This window comes from Callorhinus ursinus, unplaced genomic scaffold (genome assembly GCF_003265705.2).
Source record: "Callorhinus ursinus isolate GAN/ISIS: 27379988/994484 unplaced genomic scaffold, GSC_fseal_2.0 scaffold109, whole genome shotgun sequence".
In the NCBI taxonomy this organism is placed as follows: domain Eukaryota; kingdom Metazoa; phylum Chordata; class Mammalia; order Carnivora; family Otariidae; genus Callorhinus; species Callorhinus ursinus.
Window position 1 is genome coordinate 1,218,953 of NW_027397171.1, and position 26,334 is coordinate 1,245,286.

Below are 26,334 nucleotides of genomic sequence, written 5' to 3' on the forward strand. Positions count from 1 at the left end.
GCATGCACCAGAGCTACAAAACACATAGAGCAAAAAACCCCACAGAACTGACATGAGAAACCAACAAACCCACAATGATGTTGGACACTTTTACTCCTCAAAAATTGGAAAAAACAAACAAACAGACAGACTGCCAGTAAGGATAAAGAAGACCTGAAAAATTGTCTGCTAACTTGACCTAGTGAGATTTACAAAATACTCTTCCCAACAAAAGCAGAATACACATTCTTTTCAAGTGCATATGCAATATTTATACAAAGGGACCATATTCTAAGCCATAAAACAAACCTTAAAAAATGTAAAAGAATTAAATTGTATAAAGTATGTTCTTGGAACATAATGGAATTAAATTAGAAATAGATAATTGAAAAATATTGGAAAATCTCCAAACATTTGGAAATTAAACAACACACTTTTTTTTAAGATTTATTTATTTATTTGAGAGAGAGAACACAAACAGGAGGGGCAGGGAGGGAGAGAGAATCTCAAGCAGACTCCACACTGAGCACTGAGCCCAACATGGGGCTCAATCTCAGCACCCTGAGATCATGACTTGAGCCAAAACCAAGGGCTGGACACTTAATCAACTGTGCCACCAGGTGCCCTGAAACAACAAACTTTTAAATAAACCATGAGTTAACAAGAAAAACATGAGGGCACTGGTTGTGATGAGCGCTGCGTAGTATACACAACTAATGATTCATTGAACACTATATCAAAAACTAATAATGCACTGTACAGTGGCTAACTGAACATCATAAAAAAAGAAAGAGGGGAGAAAATAAATACTGGTGGGTAAAAAAAGAAAAACATTAAGGAAATTAGAAAGAATTTTGAAGTGAAGGTATATAAAAACATAACATAAACATTTGCAAAATGCAATTAAAGCATGCTTATATTAGATAAGAATGTCCTCTAATCAGTTATTGAAGATTTCACTTGAGGAAATGGAAAAAAGAAAAGCAAATGAAACCCAAAACAAATAAAAGGGAAATATACAGACAAAAACTGAGATCCTAAAGCAATCTTAAAATTTGTATGGAATCACAGAAGACCCCAAATAGCCAAAGCAAACTTGAAAAAGAAAACCAAAGCTGGGGGCATCACAATACCTGACTTCAACCTCTACTACAAAGTGGTGATCATCAAAATGGTATGGTACTGGCACAATAACAGACACATAGATCAATGGAACAGAATAGAGAACCCAGAAATGGACCCTCAACTTTATGGTCAACTAATCTTCAACAAAGCAGGAAAGAACATCCAAAGGAAAAAAGACAGTCTCTTCAACAAATGGTGTTGGAAAAATTGGACAGCCACATGCAGAAGACACTGGACCATTTTCTTACAACATATACAAAGTTAAACTCAAAATGGATGAAAGACCTCAATGTGACACAGGAATCCATCAAAATCCTAGAGGAGAACACAGGCAGCAACCTCTTCGACCTCGGCCACAGCAACTTCTTGCTAGACACGTCTGCAAAGACAAGGGAAGAAAAGGCAAAAATAAACTAGTGGGACTTCCTCAAGATAAAAGCCTTCTGCACAGCAAAGGAAATAATCAACAAAACTACAAGGCAGACTACAGAATGGGAGAAGATTCTGCATTGATCTCAACCAAGTGATATCCACAAACAACAATGACAACAAACATTATAGCTAACACCATACTTGATGATGAAAGACTAAATCATTTTCCCCCTAAAGTAAAGGGCAAAGATATTCATTGTTATCACTCTTTTTCAGCCTGAAATTAGACATCATAGCTAGTGCAAGGAGGCAAGAAAAATAGTCCTACAGGTTGGAAATAAATAGATCTTATCATATGTAACATGATTGTCTACATAGAAATGACAATCCTATGTGACATGATTGTCTACACAGAAAATGCTGACAGTGATATTAGCATCATGGTGGCATAAAATACCCTAGTTCTCCCCCTCCCCCATTTCAACAACAATTCAGCATCCACCTATGAGTAAACGTGCCTCTTTGGGAGTTGGATCCAGTAACAAATGCTAAGGGATGCAGGAGGAGCCTTGCCCATGTGTGCATTGGGTAATAGGCAGACAGACTTTCACGTGGGCTCTGGAACTGGCAGGAGCCTTTGAACCCCTCCAGCCTCTCTCAGCTGTGGTCTGGGAGCACCTGGAAAACACTCACTTGAACAGACACCTACAGATGAGAGAGATTTTATGGAAGTCCAGGTTTCCAGAGGAGAAATTCCAGGACTCCACTGGAGCTACACACACACACACACACACACACACACACACACACGCACACACACACACACACTTGGACATATAGGAGTGGGTAAGAAGAACAGCATGACTTTGCCAGGATGACCCCTCCCAAGGTGGCAGAACTTAGAGCTAAACTAGCCAGCCAACTGTCTCTCCCATGGGGAAGGAAGAGCAGTGAAACAGTGCACAGCTTCTCTAGTTGTGCAGGATGATGCTAAAGAAACTTACTCCCTTCCTGCAGTATCCAGAATATTAGATCAGGAACTCCATGCCTAGGGTAGGTAGGAGATGGGGGAAAGGCAGCTAAGAACATCAGAAGGCATTAAAGGGATTCAGTTCTTGTGACTGTATTCTAGACTCCCATAGGAATCCTGCCTACAAATCTTTGGGAAAACTTCACCTGAAGATCCCCCAAACTAGCCTGTGGGCTCCCACAATGTTCCAAACACTGAACCTACACCTCCTCCCACTCTGCAGCCAGCTCTTGTGCACACAAGAGTGTGAGCAAGAGTGAGCTCACATAGACAAAGGGCACACAGAGAAAATAGGCCAGGCAAGGAGAAACCACAAACTTGAGCTGCTGTGAGATCTCTGGGAAAACAAAAGAAAGGTTATCAGCAGCTCGCCCAGCATATTGTAGGATCAAGAGAAGATATGCAAGCTTAAAAATTCTGCCACAAACAGAAGCAAGAAGTGTGAAGCAGGTGTATCCATACAAGGTCAGAGAAAGCCACAGAATCTACAGCAGGATTGTAGAAAGGTATTACTCACTCACTCACCTGAAGGCAGTTAACAAAGACTGTGGGAAGTCACTGTCACTTCAAGTGCAAAAAACAGCAACACAAACTACAAGGAACATGAAAAATCAAGGAAAGATTACATCACCGAAAGTTCATAATAATCCTCAAGTAACTAGAACCAAAGACATTGGATCTGCAATTTATCTGATAAAAAAATTTCAAAACAGCTCCTTTATGGAAACTTAATGAGCTATAAGAAAACATAGAAAGATAGTTCAATGAAATCAGAAAAACAATAAACAAAAATAAAAAAATTAACAAAAATATAAATCATTAAAAAGAACCAAGTAGAAATTCTGCAGCTGAAGAATTCAATGAATGAAATGAAAAATGTAATAGAGCATCAACAGGAGAGCAGATCAAACAGAAGAAAGAATCAGTGAGTTAGAGGATAGGAACTTTGAAATAACCCAGTCAGAGGAGAAAAACAACAATAAAAATTTAAAAGAGTAAAGAACTGGGTGTTATATGCAACTGACAAATCACTAAACTCTACCCCTGAAACTAATACTACACTATATGTTAATTAAGTTGAATTTACATAAAAACTTAAAAAAAAGAAAACAAAAGAGTGAAGACAGCCTATCTGATCTATTGGACACCATCAGAAACAAAACAAAATCTGAATCATTGGAGTTCTAGAAGGAGATGCGGAAGAAGGGGAAGAAACCCTCTTTGAAGAAGTAATGGCTGAGAACTTCCCAAACCTGGGAAAGAGCTGGACAGTCAAGGTCATGAAGCTAATAGATCACCCCATTATTTCAATCTAAAATGATCTCCAAAACATATTATAATAAAAGTTCCAAATATATAAGACAAAGAGAGATCCTAAAAGCAGCAAGAGAAAAATAGATTGTAAACTACAAAAAAAAAAAAAAAAAAAAAAACTCCCATTGGGCTATCAGTAGATTTCTCGGTAGAAACCCTACATGTCAGTAGAGAATGGGACGATACATTCAAAGTGCTGAAAGAAAGAAGTTGCCAGCCAATAATACTCTGTCCAGCAAGTCTCTTTTATTAAGGAGAAATAAAGACTTTCCCAGACAAACAAAAACGGGGGAAGTTCCTTACCACTAGACCTACCTTGTAAGAAATGTTGAAAGAAAACATACAAATATACACCACACACTGATGGAGGTAAATATATAGATAAATTCAGAAAACTCTAATACTGATGGTGTGTTAACCATTTATCTATAGTATAAAGGTTAAAGGACAACTGCATTAAAAATAACTATAGCTATTATAATCTGTTAATGAATACAAAATATAAAAAGCGGTAAATTTTGACATTAAAAATATAAACAGGGAAGGAGTAAAAATGTAGAGTTTTTGTATGTGAGTGAATGAGTATAGGTCAGTTGCTATTGGCATAAAATAGACCGCTATCCATAAGTTGTTTTCTGTAAGCCTCATACTACCCACAAGGCAAAAAGAACCTGTAGTAGATTCACAAAAGAGAAAGAGAAATGGATCAGAGCATCACAGCATGGAAAATCACCAATTCACAAAGAAAGGCAGCAAGAGAGGAAGCAAGGAGCGAGGGAGGTACAAAACAGCCAGAACGCAATTAATAAAATGACAATAGGGAGTCCTTACATATCAATTATGACCCTAAATATAAATGTATTGAGTTCTCCAGTTAAAAGACACCGAGTGACTGGATGGATTTTTTAAAAAGACCCAACTAAATACCCCTAGAAGAGATTCACTTAAGCTTTAAGGACACACATGGGCTCAAAGTAAAGGGATATAGAAAGATATTCAATTCAAGTAGAAACAAACTGAGGGTTACAGAAGGGGGGGTGAGGGGATGGGGTAACTGGGTGATGGGCATTAAGGAGGGCACGTGATGTGATGAGCACTGTGTGTTATACACAACTAATGAATCATTGAGCACAACAACAACAAAATCTTATGATGTACTATATGTTGGCTAACTGAACATAATAATAAAAAATAAAAAGGAAACCAAAAGACAGTGGGGATACTTTTACTCACAACAGAAAAAAAAATAGACTTCAAGCTAAAAATAGTAACAATAGACAAAGAAGGTCAATATATAATGATAAAGGGGTTAAATCATCAAGAGGATGTTACAATTATAAATATATACACACTCAACATCAGAGCCTCTAAATATATCAAGCAAATACTAACAGATCTGAAGGGAGAAATAGACAATACAATAACAGTAGGGGACTTCAATACCCCACTTCAAGCAATGAATCTACCCAAACATTGAATTTGAACCATACTTTAGACCAAATGAACCTAACAGATGTACATAGAACATTCTATCCAACAGCAGAACACACATTGTTTAGTCGCCATGCTGCACATTACATCTCCAGAACTTATTTATCTTATAACTGGAAGTTGGTATGTTTTGATCACCTCCCACCCCTCATCTTGGCAACTACGAATCTGCTTTTTGTATCTATGAGTTCGGGTTTTTCAGATTCCTCAAACAATTAAAACTAGAATTGCCATGTGTGCCACCAAGTCCACTTCGGGTTACAGATCCAAAGGGCAGGAGCGACTGAATGAGGAAAATGTCAGGAGCTCCTGACTCCGCATAAGGACTCCCCGTCCCGGGATGAAATCCCACCTTTGGTCCTGGCAGCGGGAGGCCGCCCCAGCAGGTGTCCGCTGCTAGGCAACCGGAGGGCCCAGCCGCGGGGACTTGGTCCGAGCGAGGGCTGGAGTCAGCTGCCTTCATTGCCTTGACTGATGTGCGGAACGCGGCTCCCAGCGCCATGCAGGGCACACAGGGTTTGCTCCAGTAACATAGTGAGAAACCAGGGACTGCGAAGGGCAAACTTTGTAGTGTCACGAGGCTGCAGTGGCCGCGGTTCTCAAAAGAGAATGTGATCATCTTTATGGAATAATACTTTAGGCTGTCAGGAAGCTGAAACTTAGTACTCGGGGATACGCAGGGGCGGGGCTGATCCCTTGGATAGGAATGTGCACCCACAGGAGCAGAGTGGGGAGGGGAACTTAGAGCGAGGCATTAAGAGCCCTCCCAAATTTACCTGAGGTCAAGGTGGCACCTGACATTAGCTGATAATAACTTTATGATAGTAAACACATAAGTTTAGGCCTTCTGCAAGAGCGTGAAAAACATTTTATCAGTCGGGACACTGCAAGAGCTCAATTCCCAACGGCTGATCAAAGGCCAGCCATGAAAACAGGTCTTTCTTGGGAACGTGCTAGGCTGCTGAGTTAAACTTTTCCAGCAGAGATACCTACTCCAGTATGGAGTTTCCTTTATGGCTGGTCCACCAGCGTTACCACTGTAAATGCACACAGTGCCTTGCCCATCTCTGTGGTATTCCAAACAGCATCGGAAAGGCAGAGGGAGGGACATGTGCCCATGGGGAGGGCAGAGAAACCAGCCACTGCAGGAGCGAGCTCATAGGGGGAAGACTAGCCCCATGATGTTTGGCTTTAAAAACCAGAGGGGCTGAATTCCCTGAGTCTTTAACACCAGTGGGACTTGGAGCCTGGAGGGCAAGTGAGAGCTGGTTCATCACCTTGCAGAGATAGCAGCCTGCTCGGAGACAGAGCGTTAAAATAGCAGTTTACACGATTCCAGGGGCAAACAGGTGTGTTCATACTGATTGCAGAGCATGCTGGGGACTTCTCTAAACAGAGGAAGTGGGCAGCTGCCATTTCCCCTCCCCTCCCCCTGCATTAACAGCTTCCTGGGAGGCGGGGCTACACACTTAACAGGCTCAGTGCAGGGCTCCAGGCAAGTTTTGTTAAAGCTGATCCAGCTGCCCGCTCAGCCTCCTCCGTAGCACTTCAGGGATCCAGCGTAGGATTAGTAGGCCAGTCACGTTGTTTTAAAGATTTTATCTATTTATTTGACACAGAGAACACAAGCAGGGGGAGTGGCAGGCAGAGGGAGAGGGAGAAACAGGCTTTCCGCTGAGCAGGGGGACCATGATCTAAACCAAAGCCAGACACTTAACGACTGAGCCACCCAGGCACCCCAGGCCAACCACATTTTGCTACCACCGTGCTCACAAGATCCCTGGTGGGCATGCCCTCTCAGAGCCAGCCTGCCTGGGTCACACTCACACCACAGAGAGGAAGCACAGACCACCACAGGTAGAGGGTCAGTGCAGATGGCTGCACTGTTAGGAAGAGTGACTCACAAAATACCAGGGTGTAAGCAACACGCACGGGACACTCTCCAGAAGTACCAGGTCTGGGCAAGCAGGGGACACTGTCCTGCAGGGCACTCCCGGACCTCCTCTGCATGAAGTCATTACTTTCGAGAGCAGAGGACAGAGCTGACTTAGTTCACACACAGGAACAGACAGAGAGGGGCAGACAAAACAAGGAGACAGAGAAATTTATCTCAATGAAATGAACAAGGCCATGGCCAGAGATGTAAGCAAAACAGATATAAGTAGAATGCTTGATAGAAAATGTAAAGTAATGATCATACAGATATTCACTGGGCTTGAGAAAAGAGTGGAAGACATGAGTGAGACCAATATCCCTGATGAACATGGATGCCAAAATTCCCAGCAAGATCCTAGCCAATAGGATCCAACAGTACATTAAAAGGATTATTCACCACAACCAGGTGGAATTTATTCCTGGGCTGCAAGGTTGGTTCAACATCCACAAATCAATCAACGTGATAGAACACATTAACAAAAAAAGAGACAAGAACCATAAGATCCTCTCAATGGATGAAGAAAAAGCATTTGACAAAGCACAGCATCCTTTCTTGATTAAAACTCTTCACAGTATAGGGATAGAGGGTACATACCTCAATATCATAAAAGCCATCTGAAAAACCCACAGCAAATATCATTCTCAATGGGGAAAAACTGAGAGCTTTCCCCCTAAGGTCAGGAACACAGCAGGGATGTCCACTATCACCAGGGCTATTCAACATAGTACTAGAAGTCCTAGCCACAGCAATCAGACAACAAAAAGAAAGAAAAGGCATCCGAATCAGCAAAGAAGAAGTCAAAGTTTCACTATTTGCAGATGACATGATCCTTTATGTGGAAAACCTGAAAGAGTCCATCAAAAAATTGCTGGAACTGATACACAAATTCAATAAAGTCACAGGATACAAAATCAATATACAGAAATCTGTTGCATTTCTATACACCAATAACAAAGCAGCAGAAAGAGAAATCAAGGAATTGATCCCATTTACAATTGCACTGAAAACCATAAGATACCTAGGAATAAACCTCACCAAAGAGGTAAAGAGTCTGTACTCTGAAAACTACAGAACTCTTCTGAAAAAAATTGAAGATGACAAAAAGAAATGGAAAAACATTCCATGCTCATGGATTGGAAGAACAAACATTGTTAAAATGTCTATACCACCCAACGCAATCTACACATTCAATGCAATCAAAATACCATTAACATTTTTCACTGAGTTAGAACAATCCTAAAATTTGTATGGAACCACAGAAGACCCCAAATTGCCAAAGCAATCCTGAAAAAGAGAGCAAAGCAGGAGACATCATAATTCCAGACATCAAGCTCTATTACAAAGCTGTGATCACCAAGACAGCATGGTACTGGCACAAAAACAGACACATAGAGAGTGCAGAAATGGACCCTCAACTCTATGGTCAACTAATCTTTGACAAAGCAGGAAAGAATATCCACTGGAAAAAGGACAGTCTCTTCAATAAACGGTGCTGGGAAAATTGGGCAGCCACATGCAGAAGAATGAAACTGGACCACTTTTTTACACCACACACAAAAATAAGCTTTAAAATGGATGAAAGACCTCAATGTGATACAGGAATCCATCAAAATCCTTGAGGAGAACACAGGCAGCAACCTCTCTGACCTTGACCTTAGCAACTTCTTTCAAGACACATCTCCAAAGGAAAGGGAAACAAAAGCAAAAATGAACTACTGGGACTTCATCAAGATAAAAAGCTTCTGCACAGCAAAGGAAACAGTCAACAAAACCAAAAGACAACCAACAGAATGGGAGAAGCTATTCACAAATGACATATCAGGTAAAGGGCTAGTATCCAAAATCTATAAGAACTCATCAAACTCAACACCTCAAAAATACAAAGAACCCAATCAAGAAATGGGCAAAGACATGAACAGACATTCCTCCGAAGAAGACATACAAATGGTCAACAGACACATGAAAAAATGCTCCACATCGCTCGGCATCAGGGAAATACAAATCAAAACCACAATGAGATACCACCTCACACCAGTCAGAATGGCTAAAATTAATAGGTCAGGAAACGTCAGGTGTTGGCGAGGATGTGGAGAAAGGGGAACCCTCCTACATTGTTGATGGGAATGCAAGCTGGTGCAGCCACTCCAGAAAACAGTATGGAGGTTCCTCAAGATGTTAAAAATAGAGCTACCTTATGACCCAGCAATTGCACCTGCACCCCAATGTTCATAGCAGCAATGTCCACAATAGCCAAACCGTGGAAGGAGCCGAGATGCCCTTCAACAGATGAATGGATAAAGAAGTTAAAGAAAATTTGCCCAGAGCCTTGCACATACAGCCTTGGTACAGGACTCTGGGCAAATTTTTTTAAATATATAAAATGGAATTACTCAACCATAAAAAGGAATGAAATCTTGCCATTTGCATCAACATGGATGGAGCTAGAGGGTATTATGCTGAGTTAAATAAGTCAGTCAGAGAAAGACAATTATCATATGGTTTCACTAATATGTGGAACTTAAAAAAACAGATGAACATATGGAGGGGGGGGAAAGAAAAATGGAAAGAGGGAAGCAAGCCATAAGTGACTCTTAACAATGGAGAACAAACTGAGGGTTGCTGGAGGGGAGATGGGTGGGGGGATGGGGTAACAGGGTGACGAGCATTAAGGAGGGCAGGTGATGTGATGAGCACTGGGTGTTATATGCACTAAATTCTACTCCTGAAACCAATATTACACTATATGTTAACTAACTAGAACTTAAATAAAAACTTGAAACGAAGAAACCAATTGGCAAACCTGAAGGTGAAAAGGGAATTATCCTTTCCACTCTATTAGAATCAAAGAGATACCTCAAAACCCAGCCCTCGCCTGTGGAGCTCACACAAGCTGAGGACAACGTTATTCCTGCAGATCATACTATCATTGCTGTGTGTAGAAAACCTACTGCCTTACTGGCACTTGGGATGCAGCCTGGGACATTGCTAACACCTGCTTTTCTACAGACTACCAAACAGGGTTAATGCTTCTTTAGTTACCAGTCATGCAAAGTACTCTTGCTATACTTCCACAGAGGTTTCAAAGCAATCTGTAACATGCCGAGCATGGATTAAATAAACTTCAGCACAGTGTAAGTTCCTGGTAGGGCACTGATAGTAGCCCCCAGTGCAGAAACTGCTTAGATCATGTCGCATCCCTGTTTAAGGCTGTGTGGTCCTTGAGGGAAGATAAAATCCAGAGCCCTATGTCTTTCTCAGGAAGGACTAGATGTTGCACAAGCTAGAATGGATGGACAGGTAATCTTATATCCTCCAATTACAAAGAAAAAGTGCCGCCACCCTCCTGCCAGTACCTGATTAACCTCTTTGGGTACTGGAGCTAAGACATCCCATGACTTTGTACCAGATTCCCAGACAAGCAATGAAGTTTGAACAGGACCCTGGTAACAAGAAGCTTGGAAGGCACCTAAGCAGCGGTAACACGAGCCGTGCCGCTGGGTGGCTGCCTCCTTCAGCACTAGAGCTGTGATCACTCTCACTGCGGTCTCTGGCGAGGAGATTCTGCCAGCCTCCGCCAGCCCCGGTCTTGTGAGCCCAAGTCGGCCTCCCTACAGACAAGTACAGCCTCTGCCAGTGGGTCCTGAGCCAGAGGGTCATCTTGCCAGTGGGAAGACGACCAGTCTCCAACCAGGCATCCTCATCTGCCCTGGGTTCTGTTGTGGGGCAAGTATAGGTAACTTTTCTTTTCTTTTTTTTTTTTTAAGATTTTATTTATTTGTTTGACAGAGAGAGAGCCCAAGCACAGGGAGTGGCAGGCAGAGGGAGACGCAGGCTCCCCGCCAAGCAAGGAGCCCGATGCAGGACTCGATCCCAGCACCCTGGGATCGCGACCTGAGCCAAAGGCAGACGCCTAACTGACTGAGCCACCCAGACGTCCCTATAGGTAACTTTTCTATTTTCTTTTTTTCTTTTTTTTATTATGTTATGTTACTCAACATTCGTTACATCATTAGTTTTGTTGTTGTTGTTGTTGTTGTTTTAAGATTTTATTTATTTGACAGAGAGAGACACAGTGAGAGAGGGAACACAAGCAGGGGGAGCGGGAGAGGGAGAAGCAGGCTTCCCGCGGAGCAGGGAGCCCGATGCGGGGCTTGATCCCAGGACCCCAGGATCATGACCTGAGCCAAAGGCAGATGCATAACGACTGAGCCACCCAGGTGCCCCTACGTCATTAGTTTTTGATGTAGTGATCCATGATTCATTGTTTGCATATAACACCCAGTGGTCCATGCAGAAGGTGCCCTCCTTAATACCCATCACCGGGCTAGCCAATCCCCCCTCCCCTCTAGAACCCTGTTTGTTTTTCAGAGTCCATAGTCTCTCATGGTTCGTCTCCCCCTCTGATTTCCCCCTTTAATCTCCATATGCTTTGCTAATTTTCTCTGTTTAAAAAATTTTTAATAGCAAGGCATTCACATGATTCTACAATCAAACAGTGAGATGTTTTACAGATATTTCTGCCCTAACATTATGTGTGCATTCCTGAAAAAAAAATTCACAAACTGCAAAATGTCCACAAAAATAATAGGGCTTATAGGGGAAATAGTGTTTTGGCAGCCAACTCAAAATCTACACATCTCTGTGATCATAATACCAACACAATGGTAACAACTGCAGTAAAAATACCAGCATAGTTTGGAAAAGACACATTAAACACCTAATAGATAAAGATTATACATGAAATAAAGGACTTTGCTGATATAAAAGGAAAACATAAAGACACCTTGACACTGTGAGGAAAGATGGAAGCTGGTGGTTCATGCAGACAACGCAGAGTGACATCCCCATCAGAAGTTCCAGGATGAGCAGTTGAGGTTTTGCACAAAATGAAGGTGCCAATGAGACTCTGGCTCACCATTTTGTGTTTGTGATCTGAAGGGGCACCTGCACCCCAATGTTTATAGCAGCAATGTCTACAATAGCCAAACTGTGGAAAGAGCCCAGATGTCCATCAACAGACGAATGGATAAAGAAGATGTAGTGTATATATATAATGGAATATTACTCAGCCATCAGAAAGGATGAATACCTACCATTTATATCAACATGGATGGAACTAGAGGGTATTATGCTAAGTGAAATGTCAATCAGAGAAAGACATTTATCATATGAGCTCACTGATATGTGGAATTTAAGAAACAAGGCAGAGGATCATAGGGGAAGAGAGGGGAAAATAAGAGAAACCAGAGAGGGAGACAAACCATAAGAGACTCTCAATCATAGGAAACAAAATGAGGGTCGCTGGAGGGGAGGGTGTGGGGGATGGGGTAACTGGGTGATGGACATTGAGGAGGGCACGTGATGTAATGAGCACTGAGTGTTATATAAGACTGATGAATCACTGAATTCTACCTCTGAAACGAATAATACACTATATGTTAATTAATCGAATTTAAATAAAATAAAATAAAAATTTTTAAAAACTGATGACACATGCATGCAGAAAGTGAAACAGAATGCTGCCTGATGGGGAACTGATCTAGATGGTGGAGGAAGGCCGTCGGAGATGGTAGTAGAACCGACTGACAAGAAGGGGGCAGCCGTGCAAGGAGCTGGGACAGAGAGATGAGCAGGGCCTTCCTGTGTCTAACTGCGCTGGGACGGTAGCAGACTGTTTGGAGCCGGGGCAAGGGACCTCTCCGGCTGGACGATGCACAGAATGGCCTCTGAGTGGGGCTAGTACGTCCCAGGCACGCGAGAGAAGAGATCCGTGGCCCGAAACCACACGCTTTCTTCCACAACACCATCTAGAAGAGCAGGTGCTGAGACCACACCCAGAGCCCAGGCCTGCCCGAGTCCTGTCCAATAGGTGAGGTCCACACCCCCTCCCCCTCGCCCCAGAGGAGACCGAAACCGGGAGAAGACGGCCCTGCGTGGGGGGGGTGGGGGTGGAGACTGAGGTGTACGAATGAGGGCGTGTAGGTCTAACTCCCCACCCTCGACACCGCCACACTTTAAACCCAGCGCTTTCACTTCAAATTCCTGCCCCACCCCGCGAGAGGGGCGGAGGCCGGCCAGGTTCTAGGGTTCAGGACCCCGAAACCCACCCTCTTACCCCGCCGAGGCGGCCGACCCGCGCCCACTCCGGGACCTCCCGACCACCCTTCCGGGCAGGAGCAGGTAGGTGGCTGGCGCGGAGGCCCTTTCCCGCCCCTCCCGGACCCCGCGCAGCCTGGGGAGCCGTGACTGGGGGTGGCGGCTGGGATGCGCCGGAGCCCCAGGAGACCTCCCCAGCGAGGGCTCAGGGACCCGAGTGCCCCACATCCAGCCGGCAGGAGGGAGACAGCTGCACGGAGCGGGGCCTGGGCCCCCACGCTCCTGGAACCTCGCTTTTCCCTTCTGTGGAATGGGGACAATTATGCTGCCCTGTTTAAGGGTATTTTAGGTAAAGCTCCGCTCTCATCGCAGACGCTTCGAAAAGGGTACTTAATTTTTGTAAATAACCGCCTTGAAGTACGTGCTTGCTAAAGGCCTTCCGGGTTCAGGAAGCAAAATTAGGCCAGGTTGGGGGCAGGGAGTCCTATTTAATGCTGAGCATCTGGCGAGCCCCAATCCGCCGCAGAGCCGCCCTCCGACACGGATCCAGCGCAGGGGGAGGGCAGGGGGTCGGCAGGGGGTCCTGGCCTCCGAGTCCCGCGAAGAGGCCCAGCTAGGCCTCGGACTGCGCTCCCCTCCACCTCCCCGGGAGCGCGCCATGCCCGCCCCACCCGGGCTGCAGCTCCCGCGCACCCTGGCTCCGCCCGGTCTCAGGTCCGTGCGCTCTGGCCCTGGTCGCCCCGCCCCCTGCAGAGGCCCACGGATTTGCCCAGTGATCGGTGACGTCGGGGAGGCTCGCGCTCCCATTGGGAGGCGGCGATTGGCAGGGGCCAATCTGGGCGCTGATCCGGGGAGAAATCTCGGAGCCGCGCTTGGCTGAGCCGGGAGGCCGCGGGGCGGGGACGCGACCCGGAACCGGCCGCTGCGGGAGAGAGGGTCCCCCGTCCGGCGCTCGCGGCCCGGAGCTCGGCAGCGCGGTGAGTCGAGGGCGTCGGACGCGGGAGGGGTGAGGCGGAGGGCAAGGGGCGACTCGCCGCGGCGCGCGCGCTGGGCCCCGGCCGGCCTCCCGCCCGGAGCGCCAGCAGGTGCCCGGGGCCGCGAGGGGAGCTGCAGGGGGCTGTGCAGTAAAGCAGGTCGGCCACCTGTCCTCGGAGCCGTGCACTAACTCCCTCCGCCAGCCCGGGAGCGCTCTCCCTGATTATCTGCCCCCACTTGGCCTTCGAGAAAGGACCGGATTCCCGCTGCACTCCGGATCCTGACCCCACCATGAGGATGGGGGAATGACATCCGGTCATGCATGCCACAGATAGTGCGGGGACCCTGCCCGAGCCGCCCCCAAGTTTAGAAGCAGGTCTTTTAAAAAATAGGCTTTATAGGTTTTCTTCCCCAGATTGCAATTTTTTTTTTCTGAATAGATTTGTTTTAGAACAACTTTAGGTTTATAGAGAAATTGCAAAGATAGTAGAGTTCCACGTCTCCCAAACCTTTTGCCCCTTTATTAACATCTTACGTTCCTATGGTGCATTTGTTACAATTAATGAACCGATATTGATGTGTTATTATTGGCCCAAGTCCGTCCTTACTCCTGTTGACTGAGTTTTCACCTAAGAACCTGTTCTGTGTGGTGATCCCGTCCAGGTTACCAGGCTCCATTTGGTCGGCATATCTCGTGAGGCTCCTCTTGGCTGTGGCCGCTCAGACTTGTTTGGGGTGCTCCTGACAGTTTTGAGGAATGCTGGTCGAGTGTATTGTGGGGGGCCCCTCTGCTGGAATTTGATGTCTTTTTCCTAAGAGCAGACTTCAGCTTATTGGGAGGAAGACTACTGCGGTAGGTTGCCCTGTTGATGGCATGGCATCAAGGGTACATACTGTGAACATGATTTAGGACTTGGTGTTGATCGTGATCACCTGAGAAAGTGTTTGCCAGGGTTCTCAGCTGTACATTTACTGTATTTACCCCTGTTTCATATCATCTCTTTGGAAAGAAGTGACTGTGCAGTCCATACTGAAGGCGGGGGCAGTATGCTCCTCCTTGAGGACAAGCTGCTACACCTAGTATTTGGAATTCTTTGCATAGGAGATTAGTCTCTCTTCTCCTTTTTTTAAATTTTTTTATTGTTATGTTAATCACCATACATTACATTATTAGTTCTTGACGTAGTGTTCCATGATTCATTGTTTGTGCATAACACCCACTGCTCCACGCAGAACGTGCCCTCTTTAATACCCATCACCAGGCTAACCCATCCTCCCACCCCCCTCCCCTCTAGAACCCTCAGTTTGTTTTTCAGAGTCCATCATCTCTCATGGTTCGTCTCCCCCTCCGACTTACTCCCCTTCATTCTTCCCCTCCTGCTATCTTCTTTTTCTTTTTTCTTAACATATATTGCATTATTTGTTTCAGAAGTACAGATCTGTGATTCAACAGTCTTGCACAATTCACAGTGCTCACCATAGCACATACCCTCCCCAATGTCTATCACCCAGCCAACCCCCCCCTCCCACCCCCCACCACTCCAGCAACCCTCAGCTTGTTTCCTGAGATTAAGAATTCCTCATATAAGTGAGGTCATATGATACATGATTTTCTCTGATTGACTTACTTCACTCAGCATAACACCCTCCAGTTCCATCCACATCGTTGCAAATGGCAAGATCTCATTCCTTTTGATGGCTGCATAATATTCCATTGTGTATATATACCACTGCTTCTTTATCCATTCATCTGTCAATGGACATCTTGGCTCTCTCCACAGTTTGCCTGTTGTGGACATTGCTGCTATAAACATTGGGGTGCAGGTACCCCTTCGGATCCCTACATTTGTATCTATGTGGTAAATACCCAGTAGTGCAATTGCTGGATCGAACGGTAGCTCTAATTTCAACTGTTTGAGGAACCTCCATACTGTTTTCCAGAGGGGTTGCACCAGCTTGCATTCCCACCAACAGTGTAGGAGGGTTCCCCTTTCTCCACATCCCCGCCAACATCTGTCGTTCCCTGACTTGTTAATTTTAGCCATTCTGACGGGTGTGAGGGGGTATCTCATTTAGGTTTTGATTTGGATTTCCCTGAGCCAAGCAACGTTGAGCACTTTTTCATGTGTCTGTTGGCCATTTGGATGTCTTCTTTGGAAAAATGTCTGTTCATGTCTTCTGCCCATTTCTTGATTGGATTATTTGTTCTTTGGGTGTTGAGTTTGATAAGTTCTTTATAGATTTTGGATACTAGCCCTTTATCTGATAGGTCATTTGCAAGTATTTTATCCCATTCTGTCGGTTGTCTTTTGGTTTTGTGGACTGTTTCTTTTGCTGTGCAAAAGCTTTTTATCTTGATGAAATCCCAATAGTTCATTTTTGCCCTGGCTTCCCTTGCCTTTGGCGATGTTTCTAGGAAGAAGTTGCTGCGGCTGAGGTCGAAGAGGTTGCTGCCTGTGTTCTCCTTTAGGATTTGGATGGACTCCTGTCTCACGTTTAGGTCTTTCAACCATTTGGAGTCTATTTTTGTGTGTGGTGTAAGGAAATGGTCCAGTTTCATTCTTCTGCATGTGGCTGTCCAATTTTCCCAACACCATTAGTTGAAGAGACTGTCTTTTTCCATTGGACATTCTTTCCTGCTTTGTCAAAGATAAGTTGACCATAGAGTTGAGGGTCCATGTCTGGGCTCTCGATTCTGTTCCATTGATCTATGTGTCTGTTTTTGTGCCAGTACCATACTGTCTTGATGATGACAGCTTTGTAATAGAGCTGGAAGTCCGGAATTGTGATGCTGCCAGCTTTGCTTTACTTTTTCAATATTCCTCTGGGTATTCAGGGTCTCTTCTGGTTCCATACAAATTTTAGGATTATTTGTTCCATTTCTTTGAAAAAAGTGGATGGTATTTTGATGGGGATTGCATTGAATGTGTAGATTGCTCTAGGTAGCATTGACATCTTCACAATGTTGGTTCTCCCAATCCATGAGCATGGAACGTTTTTCCATTTCTTTGTGTCTTCTTCAATTTCTTTCCTGAGTATTGTATAGTTTTCTGAGTACAGATCCTTTGCCTCTTTGGTTAAATTTATTCCTAGGTATCTTATGGTTTTGGATGCAATTGTAAATGGGATCAACTCCTTGATTTGTCTCTCTTCTGTCTTGTTGTTGGTGTATAGGAATGCCACTGATTTCTGTGCACTGATTTTATATCCTGCTACTTGACTGAATTCCTGTATGAGTTCTAGCAGTTTTGGGGTGGAGTCTTTTGGGTTTTCCACATACAGTATCATATCATCTGCAAAGAGTGAGAGTTTGACTTCCTCTTTGCCGATTTGGATGCCTTTGATTTCTTGTTGTTGTCTGATTGCTGTGGCTAGGACTTCTAATACTATGTTGAATAGCAGTGGTGAGAGTGAACATCCCTGCCGCGTTCCTGACCTTAGGGGAAAAGCTCTCAGCTTTTCTCCATTGAGAATGATATTCGCTGTAGGTTTTTCATAGATGGCTTTTATGATATTGAGGTATGTACCCTCTATCCCTATACTCTGAAGAGTTTTGATCAAGAAAGGATGTTGTACTTTGTCAAATGTTTTTTCTGCATCTATGGAGAGGATCATATGATTCTTGTTCTTACTTTTGTTAATGTATTGTATCACGTTGATTGATTTGCGGATGTTGAACCAGCCTTGCAGCCCAGGGATAAATCCCACTTGGTCGTGGTGAATAATCCTTTTAATGTACTGTTGGATCCTATTGGCTAGTATTTTGGTGAGAATTTTTGCATCCCCCCCATGTTCATCAAGGATATTGGTCTGTAATTCTCCTTTTTGATGGGGTCTTTGTCTGGTTTGGGGATCAAGGTAATGGTGGCCTCATAAAATGAGTTTGGAAGTTTTCCTTCCATTTCTATTTTTTGGAACAGTTTCAGGAGAATAGGTATTAATTCTTCTTGAAATGTCTGGTAGAATTCCCCTGGGAAGCCATCTGGGGTTTTGTTTGTGGGGAGATTTTTGATGACTGCTTCAATCTTCTTAGTGGTTATAGGTCTGTTCAGGTTTTCTATTTCTTCCTGGTTCAATTTTGGTAGTTGATACATCTCTAGGAATGCACCCATTTCTTCCAGGTTATCTAATTTGCTGGCATAGAGTTGCTCATAATATGTTCTTATAATTGTTTGTATTTCTTTGGTGTTGGTTGTGATCTCTCCTCTTTCATTCATGATTTTGTTGATTTGGGTCATTTCTCTTTTCTTTTTGATCAGTCTGGCCAGGGGTTTATCAATCTTGTTAATTCTTTCAAAGAACCAGCTCCTAGTTTCGTTGATCTGTTCTACTGTTCTTTTGGTTTCTAGTTCATTGATTTCTGCTCTGATCTTTATGATTTCTCTTCTCCTGCTGGGTTTAGGCTTTATTTGCTGTTCTTTCTCCAGCTCCTTTAGGTGTAGGGTTAGGTTGTGTATTTGAGACCTTTCTTGTTTCTTGAGAAAGGCTTGTATTGCTATATACTTTCCTCTCAGGACTGCCTTTGCTGTATCCCAAAGATTTTGAACAGTTGTGTTTTCATTTTCATTGGTTTCCATGAATTTTTTTAATTCTTCTTTAATTTCTTGGTTGACCCATTCATTCTTTAGTAGGATGCTCTTTAGCCTCCATGTATTTGAGTTCTTTCCGACTTTCCTCTTGTGATTGAGTTCTAGTTTCAAAGCATTGTGATCTGAAAACATGCAGGGAATAATCCCAATCTTTTGGTACCGGTTGAGACCTGATTTGTGACCTAGGATGTGATCAATTCTGGAGAATGTTCCATGGGCACTAGAGAAGAATGTGTATTCCGTTGCTTTGGGATGGAATGTTCTGAATATGTCTGTGAAGTCCATTTGGTCCAGTGTTTCATTTAAAGTCTTTATTTCCTTGTTGATCTTTTGCTTAGATGATCTCTCCATTTCAGTGAAGGGGGTGTTAAAGTCCCCCACTGTTATTGTATTGTTGTCCATGTGTTTCTTTGCTTTTGTTATTAATTGCCTTATATAATTGGCTGCTCCCATGTTCGGGGCATAGATATTTACAATTGTTAGATCTTCTTGTTGGATAGACCCTTTAAGTAGGATATAGTGTCCTTCCTCATCTCTTATTACAGTCTTTGGTTTAAAATCTAATTTGTCTGATATAAGGATTGCCACCCCAGCTTTCTTTTGGTGTCCATTAGCATGGGAAATGGTTTTCCACCCCCTCACTTTCAATCTGGGGGTGTCTTTGGGTCTAAAATGAGTCTCTTGCAGACAGCATATGGATGGGTCTTGTTTTTTAATCCAGTCTGATAGCCTGTGTCTTTTGATTGGGGCATTGAGCCCATTTACATTCAGGGTAACTATTGAAAGGTATGAATTTAGTGCCATTGTATTGCCTGTAAGGTGACTGTTACTGTATATTGTCTCTGTTCCTTTCTGATCTATGCTGCTTTTAGGCTCTCTCTTTGCTTAGAGGACCCCTTTCAATATTTCTTGTAGGGCTGGTTTCATTTTTGCCAATTCCTTTAGTTTTTGTTTGTTCTGGAAGCTTTTTATCTCTCCTTCAATTTTCAATGAGAGCCTGGCTGGATATAGTATTCTTGGCTGCATATTTTTCTCGTTTAGTTCTCTGAAGATGTCATGCTAGCCCTTTCTGGCCTGCCAGGTCTCTGTGGATAGGTCTGTTGCCAATCTTAATGTTTCTACCATTGTAGGTTACATATCTCTTCTCCCGAGCTGCTTTCAGGATTTTCTCTTTGTGTCTGAGACTCATAAGTTTTACTATTAGATGTCGGGGTGTTGACCTATTTTTATTGATTTTGAGAGGGGTTCTCTGTGCCTCCTGGATTTTAATGCCTGTTTCCTTCCTCACATTAGGGAAGTTCTCTGCTATTATTTGCTCCAATATACCTTCTGCCCCTCTCTCTCTTTCTTCTTCTTCTGGGATCCCAATTATTCTAATGCTGTTTCATCTTATCATATCGCTTATCTCTCGAATTCTGCCCCCGTGATCCTGTAGTTGTTTCTCTTTCTCAGCTTCTTTATTTTCCATCATTTGGTCCTCTATATCGCTGATTCTCTCTTCTGCCTCATTTATCCTAGCAGTTAGTGCCCCCATTTTTGATTGCACCTCATCAATAGCCTTTTTGATTTCGACTTGGTTAGATTTTAGTTCTTTTATTTCTCCAGAAAGGGTTTCTCTAATAACTTCCACGCTTTTTTCAAGCCCCGCTAGTATCTTTAAAGTCATGATTCTGAACTCTAGGTCTGACTTCTTACTAATGTCCGTATTGAGTAGGTCCCTGGCTGACGGTACTACCTCTTGTTCTTTTTGCTGAGGTGATTTTTTTCGTCTTGTCATTTTGTCCAGAGGAGAATAGATGAATGAGAGAACAAAATGCTAACAGGTTAACAACGTCCCCAGCAAATATACTGTATACAAATCAGAAAAGACCTGAAACTAGGGGAAAAGAAAGGGAAAGAAAGAAAAAAGAAAGAGAAAAGGAAGAAAAAAAAAAGAAAAAGATAAAAACAAAAATCGAACAATACAAAAAAAAACCAATATGATCAAATATGATCAGGCTAGTGCATAGATCAGTGCCACACACTAGATTTTGGGCGTATTTTGGTCTGTTAGAAGAAAGTGCCTGCTAAAATTTTAAAGGAAGAAAGACTTATATATGTACAAAATAAGGGTTGATACAATGAAGGGATGGAAGATGACTGTAGAGATGAAAATTATAAAAGATTTTATAAAAGGAATTGATAAGATAAGAAGTTGTTTGAAAAAAGAAAGAAGAAGATTTAAAAAAAAAGATAAAAAAAGGGAGAGAATGTGATCAGGCAGGAGACTAGAACAGAGCCATACACTAGTGATTTAGGGTATATTTTGATCTGTTAGAAGAAATTATCTCAAAATTTTAAAGAGAGAACAACATATATATATGCCAAAAATAAGGGTAACTACTATGAAGGGATAAAATATGACTCTAAAAATGAAAAATAAAAAAATGTTTTTTTTAAAAAGGTATTGATAAGATGTTGGTTGAAAAAGGGAAAAAGAAAATTAAAAAAAGTTAAAAAATTAACTTTGAAAAACTAATGAATCGTGCTAAAAAAGCCATGAATTCTATGTGCAGTATTCCCCTAGCGCTGGAGTTCTCCCGTTCTCCTTGATCGGTAAACTTGGTCTTGGCTTGCTGGCTGTTCGTGCTGATCTTCTGGGGGAGGGGCCTGTTGCTGTGGTTTCCAAATGTCTTTGCCGGAGGCGGAATTGCCCCGCCCTTGTCGGTCCGGGCTAAGGTCCGGGCTAAGCAAGCTGCTCGGGTTTGCTCTCGGGAGCTTTTGTTCCCTGCAAGCTCTCGGTACAGCTTTGGAGGACCAGGGCGAAAATGGTGGCCTCCCAATCTCCACCCGGAGGAGCTGAGAACTCGGGGCCCCGCTCCTCATTGCGCCCCCAAAGAAAAGCAGTCACTCCCGTGTCCCCGGTCTCCGGCTGCTCTCCGTGCTCACCCGGCCTGTGACCGAGCGTTTCTATCTCTGGCACCCGACCCCGTGTGGAGTCTCCAAACCCAGCAGATCCCTGTGGTGTGCTCCCGCGCCGCTCCTCCCCGGGAAGGAAGGGGAGTCTCCCCGGATCTCCCGCCTGTTGGGTCCCTGCTGGAGGAGCAGTGGCCCGACTGGGCCGCGGATCACAGTTTATGGCCACCCCGAGCTGAGAGCCCGCGCCTCGGCTCCGTCTCTGCAGCCGGCTTCCCCGCTCCGATACCTGGGAGCTCTGCCGCACTCAGGCACCCCCGGTCTTTATGTGACCCCAAGGGTCCTGAGACCACACTGTCCCGGGAGGATTCCACCCCCTGCTTAGCCACTGCAGCGACGTCCCTCAGCAGAGCCGACTTCTAACAGTTCCGATTTTGTGCTCCGCGGCTCTAGCACTTGCCAGAAGCGGCTGGCGGAGGCCCCTCCCCCGCCGTCTCTCCTCCCGAATATCGCCTCGGATTCACTTCTCCGCACGTCCTACCTTCCAGTAAGTGGTCGCTTCTCTGTTCAGAGAGTTGTTGCTACTCTCCTCTTCGATCTCCTGTTGAGTTCGTAGGTGTTCAGAATGGTTTGATCCCTATCCAGCTGAATTCCCGAGAAATCCAGGTCTCCTACTCCTCCGCCATCTTGCTCCGCCCTAATCTCTCTTGTCCTTATTTATTAACTTATTCAGTCCTTTATCATCAGCACAGACTCATGAATATTTATTTTATACTTTGGGTTATAATCTAATCCTACTTTATTTTGTTGCTCAAATTGTTGTAGGTTTGGTCTGGGGGCTCTTTCAAGTTGGGTCCTGTGGCCTCCCAGTGAGTATTTTTATAGAGCTTTTTGCTGTTGAAAGCACTTTGACTGGGGGACTTCCCCTGAACATCAAACAGTGTGATGAACTTGATAAGACATGATTCTTTACCTCCTTGAGAGGTAAGGAAACGGAGGCCCAGGAGAAAGTGACGTTAGCCGTCCCTTTCCTACCAGGGGGTGACAGGCAGGTGTCAGACTCCCCCCAGAAAGCATTGCAAGCCACAGAAGGAAGTCCATGGTCCGAACTGAAGTTTCTTGGGGTGACTTCAGACTTACGCCCTGGGATCAGAATGGGAAGACAGTGGTTTTGGAAAACAAAGGCTTAATTTGACTTATCCAGGAGAAGGTACAGCCAGATAAGTAGACATGAAATGTTGACCTTCTCCCCAAAACGGTTTGTGTGGAGGGAGGTAGGGGAAGATCTGGGAAATGTTTGTGGTCAAGAACGTCGAATTGGAGGGGGCCTTCTGCAGAAGCAAGATTGTGAAGTGGGCAAAGGAAGCCTGTGGGGGTGGGGGGGATGAAGAAGAGGGTGGAGGCATGGAGTAACTCTGTGCCAGGTCCCGGAGATGGAGGACCCCTGAGGAATGCGCCTGGGTTCGCCTTCTGGTGGGGGGTGGGTGGGTAACCGTGTCAGCTGTTGGTAGTACTGTAACGACCCGCATCGAGTGCAGAGTGTGGGCGCCTCCCCAGGGGAGAGCAACTCAGCTGGAAGGTGGGGTGGACACGGGGCGGGGGGGCACCTCACGCAGCGTGTCTGATCAAGCTGTCCAGGATGCGCTGGAACAAAGACCGTGTGCAAGCACAGGGGTGGGGCTGGGGGCCCCGGAGAAGGAGCTGGTGTTAGGCTGAGGCGGCAGTGCCGGCCAGATCGTGGGGACTGTGGGCCCTGCGGAGTCCTGACCACAGCTAAGGCTGAAGCAGGAGAGTGGCAGGACGAGAGCTGTGTGTTTGAAAGAACACCGCGGTGGTGCCTTGTAGGAGGTGAGGCTACATCCCACCAAATCTAAGATGCGGCAGTTTATATATGTTCGTATAGAAAGCATGTCTTTCTAGGTCAGTATGCTACAGATCACATTTCAGAGAGGCTGAAATGCAGTGACATGGTATCTTACATTTAAGGAAAAGTTGTACCCCCCTTTGCCAGTTCTTAGATCCCTCCTTGCTCTGGGAAATGAATGGTCAGAATAGCTCCGTCTCACTAACCCGTAGGTGGTAAGGTCCAGGCTCCATCTATGATCTTGAAAGAGCTGGCTCTGATAAGCAGGCTTTGTCCTGCCTGGTAGCCAAATTGTCGAAAACCAGCACGGAGGATGCCTGACCTAAAGATTTCATCTGTGTTTATTGGTTGCCCTCGATAACAGCCATGACTTTAGGTTGCACACTGAATACGCTCGTGTGTTTGCCCCACATTTATTTCAGTTTGCCTGCGAAGGGTCTAGATGCCCCCCTCCACCCCCATCTCTTCGTGGTGATCCTGAGCTGGTCAAAGGTCAAGAATGTATCCCCCAAGCTGCACAGCTGAGTCACTGCAGCGGGGTGAAAATCTGGGTTTTGGTGCTAACCCAGGAGTCTTCATTGTCAGCTTTGGTTAGGGTAGCAACCAGGGGTGGAGGATGGTTCTGATTGTGTCTCTCGAGCTGTGGGAAGGGGCCATGATGGCTGAGAGCGGCTTGGAGATCTGGCAGGTCCTGGCAGGCTGCATTCCACCTCTGGGGCCAGAGAGGGAGCCGCCACTGGGTGTCTACCTTTGTCTAGATAAATAGGTGGATTTTTTTTTTTGCACAAATTCTTTGTATATTTCAGCCTTCAATAATGTCCTGTGCTGTTATCAGTCAGGATTCCTTTTTTTCTGGGTGACACACAGGTGCAAGCTAGCTGAACATAAAGGGCATTTATTGCCTTGTACGAAGGCACAGTTCAGGGGTCAATCTAGCTTCCGGCACAGGGTTTTACAAGATGCCATGAGGATCCAGTTTCTTCTGCTTCATCTTTGGGTTGGCTTCATTCTCAAACAGGCTAGCCCTCTGCTTAGTAATATCGCTCTTGTATCTCCAAACCATATTGACGTCACCTCTTGCAAATTCTTGAGAAACCACAGAATCTTTCCCCCCTGTCTCAACCAGGTCTCCTTGTGACTAGCAGACTTGAGTCATATCCTAACCTCTGAAGCAAGCACAGAGGTCAGGGAGGCATCCGACTCATTCTCTTGCTCCATCCTTGAGCTGAGGGAGAGCTATGGCCCAAGTACCTGATCAAAGTTAGCAAAGTTAGTAAGGGAAGGAAGAATGGAAGCTGGGCGGACCCCTACCCAAAGATAAAGCCTTTACAGCACTCCTGCTTGAAGCAGGGAGCCCAGTGCTGTCCTGCTGTCATCTCCTGTAGGGCTCTGTCCCCCCACTCCCCTTCCTTTCCCGCTTCCTCCCCCTCCCTTCCATTCAGCATTAAACACATATATGCACACATCGTGGGATTCTTTTTCCCTCCCCCAGACTGGCACACATGTCTACGCTGACATTGCAGGTTGGCAGCCCATGGCCTGCTGCCTGGAACGTGCACTGCTACAGTCAGTGTGGGAACAGGGTGGCCTGATCTGGTCAAGGACACATCTGCTTGCTTGTATGAACCAGGACACGTGCACAAACCTTCACAGAACAGTGTTTGTCATTGTCCCAAACAGGAAATAGGGGGCTGTGAGATGTAGCCTGCAGGCACACCTTGTCTTCCTGTGCTCTGGAGAAACCGTGTGTGTTATGAAGGGGGGGGTTCGTGGCGACCCTGCCACGGCAAGTCTGTTGGACCCACTTTACAGGAGCTGTTTCTGGCTTCATGTCTCTGTGTGTCTCACGATATTTCAAACCTGTGTGTTGTTATTATAGTTGTTACGGTGATGTGTGATCAGGGATTCCAGTGCACTGAATGCTCAGATTACAGTTAGCAGTTTTTAGCAATAAGGTATTTCTTAATCAAGATTTGTATATCATTTTTTAGGCCTAACGTGACCGCACACTTCATAGACTACCACATAGTGTAAACACAACTTTCCTGTGCACTGGAAAACAAAAATCCCCTGGCCTTGCTCTATTTGCAATATTCACTCCATTGTGCTGGTCTGGGACTGAGCCTCTGGTATCTCCAAGGTAGAATTATAACGTCAAAAAACAATAAAAATGAACAGAACCAGCTCACGGTCACATGAATGAGCCGCACAAACATGATGTTCACACGCACCCTGCAAACAAATGCAACACGATCGCATCTGTCTGTAGCCGAAAACCAGGGAAGATAAACTGTTGGTGATGAATGCACAGCTCGGTGTAGCAGGAGGGAGGGGCGACAAGCATCCCCATGTACGCCACCACCACGTCTCCCAGACCTGGGGCACCCTGGCTGGTGCAGCCTGCTCCTCGGGGCACAGGGAGAAAGCGCCTCTCTCCCTAGCCGCGAGCGTCTTGTCAGAGAGAAAGGTCAGGTGGGGAGGATCGCTCGCCCTTGCTCAGCACACCCGTAGGAAGCGTGTTGTGTGCATCCAGTGCTCTGGGCCAGGCACCGTGCTGGCTTCTGCAGATAAGGCAGACGTCTGTGTCCACACACGATAGAGCTGTGGAAAACAGGTGACTATACTGATTAGCAGCCTCAGCCCTGCAGAGAGGTGCGCAGGGCAGTGT

General features: G+C 45.1%; 1 protein-coding gene and 1 pseudogene across 5 annotated transcripts in view; one reads left to right on the forward strand and one right to left on the reverse strand.

The window, feature by feature from the left end:
• The window catches only part of LOC112813463 (tripartite motif-containing protein 26), a 70,474-nt gene that overhangs the window by 30,856 nt on the left and 13,284 nt on the right, over nucleotides 1–26,334 (forward strand). Inside the window, exon 3 of one of the 5 annotated variants that reach the window (XM_073889566.1) lies at nucleotides 11,034–11,190. The exons of 1 other annotated variant lie outside the window; for it this stretch is intronic. The gene's annotated coding sequence lies outside the window, so the exon portion shown is untranslated. Of the gene's footprint in view, nucleotides 1–11,033; nucleotides 11,191–12,889; nucleotides 13,117–13,204; nucleotides 13,428–14,179; nucleotides 14,321–26,334 lie in introns of those variants that run through there. 3 more of the 5 variants (XM_025858511.2, XM_025858508.2, XM_025858510.2) reach the window with 3 other exon arrangements.
• Nucleotides 1–26,334, reverse strand: part of LOC141371855 (tripartite motif-containing protein 26-like) — a 56,626-nt pseudogene that overhangs the window by 26,018 nt on the left and 4,274 nt on the right.